This window comes from Elephantulus edwardii, unplaced genomic scaffold, assembly GCF_000299155.1.
Source record: "Elephantulus edwardii isolate Elephantulus edwardi_28Jun2011 unplaced genomic scaffold, EleEdw1.0 scaffold00040, whole genome shotgun sequence".
Classification (NCBI taxonomy): Eukaryota; Metazoa; Chordata; class Mammalia; order Macroscelidea; family Macroscelididae; genus Elephantulus; species Elephantulus edwardii.
In genome coordinates, this window is record NW_006399790.1 from 10,242,036 (window position 1) to 10,248,733 (window position 6,698).

The window sequence follows — 6,698 nt, forward strand, 5'->3', positions numbered from 1 at the left end:
ACAGCTGACTTTCCCAATGCAATTCTTCTCTTGATTTCCTGGCTGCTGTTACCAAGAGTGTTGACTGTGGAGCCAAGTAAAATAAAACTGTTAACTACATACTCTTCTGTATTATTGATGGTGGAATAGACCATTTGATTTTCTTTTTTTACAAATGGCAGATGGTGGAATAAGTTTATTCTTATGTAAAGAAAAGTCAGTGTGTACATCAGCCCAGTTTGGTGGCATGTTCTTTGGCCTTGACCTTCCCCAGCTTGGCGATATGGGCTCCTGACTTGGGCCCCAGGATGTTGCCTCCCCAGTAGTCATATCTGTCATTGTAATTGGTTCTGATGGCTTCTATCAGCTTCACCAAAGCACCTTTATCTTCCAGGTTCACCTGCATGAAGGCAACAGTGGTTCAGGTCTTCTGATGGACAAGGCAGCCCAGCCTTGTAGGGAATGCCCATCTTATGACAAAAGGCCAGCAGGAAGACCACCAGCTCTATGGGGTCCACGTCGTGTGCGATCACCACTAGTTGGACCTTCCTGTTCTCCACCAGGGTGGTGACTGTATTCACCCAGGCATGGAGGACAGGGGGTCTCTTGGTGGGGGTGTCTCCTTTGCCAGCAGCCTTTTTCTCATCCCGGGCCAGCAGCCTCTGCTTCTTCTCCTTCTTGGTCTCTGGTCGATACTTGTGGGCCAGATTCAGCAGCTGAGTAGCTGTCTGGTGGTCCAAGGCCTGGGTGACCTGGTTAATGGTGGGAGGCACCTTGAGTCGTTTGTAGAGGATTGCCCTCTGCTGCTACAGTCGGATGTAAAGGGGCCATTTGACGAAGCAGGTAAGGTCCCTTTGTGGTTGGATGGCCTGCCCGATGCCAAAGTTTTTGGGTCTTTTCTCGAACCGGGGATTCACCACCTTCTTGGCCTCCTGCTTCTTGACCTCGGCGGGTGCCGGGGCTACCGTCTTCCCCTTGGCCTTCTTTCCCTTCGGCATCTTGGGCAGATGGACGAGTGAGACCCATTTGATTTTCTTAGGCTTGGTATTGGTTGGGAACTCTGATGGTTTAGTGTTAAAGAGTTATGCTGCCAACCCAAAGGAACATGGTTTGAGCTTACCAGATGGCCCATGGGAGAAAGATAGACAATTGTTTTTCCTGTGCAATTTACTACCTCTGAAAACCCACTATGAGTCAGTCCCTTATGAGTCAGTTCTGACAGAAGAGTTAAGGTCTTACTACTTTGGGCTTGGCCATATGACCAAGCAGATGTGAGAAAAGTCAGGATTAGTATGGGCTTTTGTAGTTGGGCTCGTGCTCTTATCACTCTGCCCTTTAGAAAGATATGCCTCAGATGGAGGAGTAGAAGTAAGTTCCGCATAGCTGGCCCAGCCAACAACTTAGAGCCAAAGCTGAAGTGAGCCCAATGTATCTCAAGCCTTAAGTGAGTAATGATACCATGATGCTTGTTGTAAATTTAAAGGCTGTTTTGCTCTGCAGTGCTATTGTGGCAATAGCAAGCGGATGCAGTGTTTAGAATTGATGGTTTTGCATTGTGGTGTTGGCTAAGAATACTGAATACATAACAAACTGCTGAAAGAACAAATTACTGTTTTGGAAGGAATGCAGCTTAGAGTGCTCCTTAGAAGCGAGGATGATGAGACTTCATCTGACAGTTGGATAGTTTTACCAGAAGGTCACTGCTTGGTCCTTGGAGAAGGATATCTTGATTGGTAAAATAATGTCTCAGAGAAAAAGACGACCCTTACTGAGAGAGATCAACAATGTGGTTTTCACAGTGAATTTTAAGCACAGCAGGAGTTGTAAAGATCAGATAGGACTGAGCAGTGTTTCATTCTTTTGTAGATAGAGTCCCTGTGTAGTTTTGTTTTGTGCATCTCAGGTGCACTTCAGTGTGTCCTCCCTTTCTTTCATGATATTGTGTTAATTGTATATTCCATTTCCCTTCATCCAACTTAATATGCGTATCTATTAACTATTTACCGGATTGGGGTTTTGTTGTGTGGTGTTTTGGTTTTTTTGGTTTGTTTATTTTTTACTCCCTCTTCCTTATACCGTGGATAAGATGGATTGATACAGTAACTGGGGCAATGGGGATAGGTGTGTCAGAATTAGTGAGACCGACTCAGGCCAGGGCAGGCTTCAGAGCTGCTGTACAAATAGTCGCTATGGGTTACAGGTGACTCGACGGCAGGTAACAACCACCACCTTACTATCTGAGGTAACGATCCAAGAATGTTTCTTCATTCTTTAGATATTTATAATAGTGGACTAGTGCATTATTTGTTGTCTTATGTCTGACTTACTTATTTCATTCAGCATAATGTCTTCCAGCTTCATCATGATGTGTTTTGGAAAGTCTTTATTATTTTTTAAAATATATATTTATTAATTTTTATATAATTATTATTTTTGTGTGTGTACCTTCAAATCAATTCTGACTGGTACAGGAGGAGATTGTCCCTCCTCCAGCAGACCATCTGGTGAATTTGAACCATGTGCCTCTGGGATTGTAGTTCAGGTTCTTACCACTAGGCCACCAGAGCTCCCTGAGATTCTTTATTATTTTTAACACAGCATAACAGTCTGTTATATGTATGTATGTACTATATGTAGTTTGCTTGTACATTTGTACATTGATGGATACTTAGATGGTTTTCATATCTTTGCCATTATAAATAATGCTACGATGAACATGAGTGTGCCTGTAGATATTTGTATCCCAGCTCTTATTTCTTTAGCATATACACCTAGTAGTCAGATTGCAGAATCAAATTGTATTTCTATTTCCAACTTTGCAAGGAAGTGCCACACTGTTTTCCACAATAGCAGCCCCATATTATAATCCTACTTGCTGTGTACGAGCTTTCCTATCTCTCTACCACCTGAGGGCATCTTGATGTCTCTTCTTTATAAACTCAACTCTCTTCACTGCTTATTCTATTTCCAGGCTGCTTTTTAAATTTAGAAGATAGTTCTCATACTAAGGAATGACCCTTGCTTTTCTTTAACCCCACCTCTGCTCCTTTTGCCGCATGCTTTCAGGTCTCCTTGGGGCTTCAGAACATGGTGAGCACTTGCTGTGTGAGACATCAAAGGTTATACTTACCTGAATGGGATTTGATACTCCTGACCCCCTGAACAAACACAGCATGAACATTGTTGTATGTCTCTCTTCTTGGCCCCTGCTGATGTGAAGTCACAGATCAGAGGGCAGTGTGCTGGTGTACTGCTCTTCCCTTATGATGTAGTGAACTCTAGAATAGGAGTTAGATAGACTTGTCCTTGAGTGCTACTTTTCTCCTTTAATGTCTGCAGGGCTGAGGATAAGCTATGTGCCATCTTTGAGCTCAGATTTCTCAAATGTAAAATGAGGTGATAATCTCTGCTGACCTCCCTTTCAGCATTGTTGGAGGCTTCAGGAGCTCTGGAAAGGTCAAGAAGATCTTAGGATTCTTGTTATTTACTGTGGGTACATTCAGCAAGCCAGTAGCTAATAGTAACCACCCCTATTGTTCTTTTCTTTATCATCTTTCTTAGGTGTGGATTTTCAAGGAGCTGGGACTTGGTAGCTCCATCTCGCCCCTTTGGTCTCCTATCACTCTGGGTGCAGCAATCTCACTCTATCACCTGGGCAGGAAAGTCTAACCACAACTCACCATCTGCTTAGAAGCATGTTTCCTTGACAACAAGGATGCAGGTGGCTAAATGAGTCTGCTTTGCAAAGCTGAGGCAGTGGCAGGGATGCTACACTTGGCTCTGCATTGCTTTTGGCTTCTTCAGGTTGTCACCACCAGTTGCTTAAATGCAGAGTGAGTATGTGTCCTACCCACTGCAGAGAGAACTTTTCGCCTGGCAGCTTTCTACCAGCTTTTGTTGCTAGTTGCTATCAAGTCCGTTTGCACTCATGGAGGCCATTATGTCTAAACATTGCCTAGTTCTCTGGGATCTTCATAATTGTTAGTCTGTTTTGGTACACTGTTGTGACAATTGTTCAAGCCATTTCATTGAGTGCTTCCTTAGTTATGCTGATTTTTTTATCAACCATGATACTCTTCTTCCCCCCAGGTATGGTACCTGTGCCTCACTCTTGGTGAGCTTTTAGAATGAATGTTACAATACCAAAAGTGTGATTGCATTTAACTTTTGGGTTATGAGTTGAATTAACAGAGGTTTACAGTGAAAAGAAAATCTCTTGTTATTTGAGTATTTACCATGTGTCATGTGCTTTAAAATCTTTATATCATTTCTTCTGATTTAATTCTGACCTCAATCCTTTGTACTGATTTTTACAGTTAACAACTATATTTAGAATATTAAATGTTTATAGTTAACAAATAAGTGTCAGAACCCCACATCTGTTCAAAACTATTGCTCTTCAGAAGATCACTTAGCCAACGTTTTTCTTTTTTCCAAATCAGATAATGAAAGTGAAAGGAATAGTGGCATAGTGTGTTATAGATTGGGCTCCTAATAAAAAAGTTGGCTGTTCAAGTCCATTAGCTAATCTATGGTGGAAAATTGGGCAATGTCTTTCTGAAACCCAGTGCATGGGTCTCTCTGAGTCCCATGAACTTGATAGCAGTGGGTCTGGCTGTTTTTATGCTTGGTACAGAGTAAGGACTCATTAAATCGTGGCTAAAGAAATCATCAATGTAAAAATAGAAGACTGTGTAGAAGACTTGTTCTTTCAGGGCGTCAACAGGTTCTTGATACTTCAACAAACTCAAACAGAACTCAGTGCTGTTGAATATACCTCGATTCATTTGATGTTAACAAGAGTATTACCTCAAACTAGTGTGGAATGTCATGCCCAAGGAATGTTGTTAGTGGTATGTGTCATTTAGTCACCTGTGTCTCATAGCGACCGTATGTACAATAGCTCTGAACTCTGCTCTATCCTGAGCCTGTCTCACTGATTCTGACACGCCTATCCACATTATTAACCCAGTTACTCTATCAATCCATCTCTCCCCAGGTCTTCCTCTCCTGCACTGTCCCTCCACCCTTCCAAGCATGATGTCCTTCTCCAAGGACTGGTCCCTCCTGGCCGTATGCCCAAAGTATGTGAGACGGAGCTGCAAAATCCTAGCCCCCCAAGGAGAAATTTGGTTTCACCCTCTCCAAGACAGACTTTTTTGTTATTTTGACAGTCCGTCGTATTTTCAAGACTCTTCTCTAACACCACAATTCAAAGGCATTAATTCTACTCCTGTCACTCTTAGTCATTGTCCAGCTCTCTGATACATAGCAAATCATTGAGAAGACCATGGCCTGGATCAGGGGCACCTTAGCGTCTAGACTGACATTTTTGCCCCTCCGTACTCTGGAGAGGCTCCTTATGAGTCATTTGGGTAGGTAGGTGGCCTCTCCTTTAACACCACTTGGGTTTCTTTGAAGTGGAAAAGAAGTGCCTACTTAGGAAAACAAAACAAAACAAAACATGTGGAATCTTTTTAGCACAAAACAAAACTCCTCAAACTCACGATGGTTGGGGTGGTTCCAACTCATCGTGATCCTTTGTAGTTTGTGGAGCTGTAAATTCTAACTGGAGGAGACTGCCCACCATTTCCCACATAACCACTGGGGGATTAGAACTGCCTCAGCTGAAGGACAGACTATGCCATCAGAGCAAATCCAAGGACATTAACATTCCCTTTGGTAACTTGTAGCAACAAGTGGGCAAAAGTAGCTTCAACTCTTGGAGATGGGACCTTGTCTTCTTTGGTTGTAGAGTGGGAGATTGGTATTTGATGCTTTTTAAAGGGTGCCCAGTAGGATGGAGTTTCAATTGTGTTCCCACTTCCCCTTCTTTAACTTTACATTGGTTTGTATCCAAAATTTGTATACATAGGGTTTGATTCATATACATTGTGTTTCACACTACCAGCCAGAGATTCTTTTGGGAATCAAGGTGAGGAGCACATTTTTTTTTATATCCTTCCTTCATTTTATGAAGGAAAGAAAGACTCTGTTTAATAACTATTCTAAATGATGCCTTATAGGCACTGCCTGGCTCACCAATTGCTGGTAACTTGTACAAAGTGATGGTGTGAATTCATGGCTCACCGTGGCCTAGATCCCAGAACTTCTCAAATCTGCTTTGGTCTCTGTCTCAATCTCTGTCTCTGTCTGTCTGTCTGTCTGTCTGTTTGTCTGTCTTTCTCTCCCTCTCTCTCTCTCCCTCCTTCTCCCTCTCTCTCTGTCTCTCTCTCTCTCTCTCTCCTTCCCTCTCCCTCTTCTCCCTCTTCCTCTCTCTCTCATTGCCACTGAGTTGGAATTGATGAATAGCTGATGGTTCAGCAGCTTTTTTTGAGGTTGTAAATGGCAAGAGAACTGATTCCCTCATCTTTTATGGACCAATTGATGGGTTTGAATCACCAAAGAGTCTCTGCCTTCGAATTAGCACCTCCCTAAGGTTTATGACACCAGTGTGCCTTGGTTCATTTCCGGAGTCCTGTCATATTTGGTGGTGATGGTGCTGGTGTGGATTAAGACTGAACAGATGAGTCACATGGTCTCCTTGAGATTTCTGGTTCTTCGCTTGTCGTTGTTAGGTGCAGTCCAGTTACATCTGACTCATTGTGGCCCTATCTGTGTGGAACAGAATGAATCTGTGCCCAATTCTGGGCCACCCTTCCACTGTTTGCTGTACTTGAGCCAATTGTTTTGGCCATTGTGCCTCATCATCTCCTTGA

At 42.9% G+C, this 6,698-nt stretch overlaps 1 pseudogene; it reads right to left on the minus strand.

Annotated features, from left to right (window-relative positions):
• Positions 1-208: 208 nt before the first annotated feature.
• LOC102863201 lies at positions 209-977 on the minus strand (annotated as a pseudogene).
• Between the last annotated feature and the right edge of the window lie 5,721 nt (positions 978-6,698).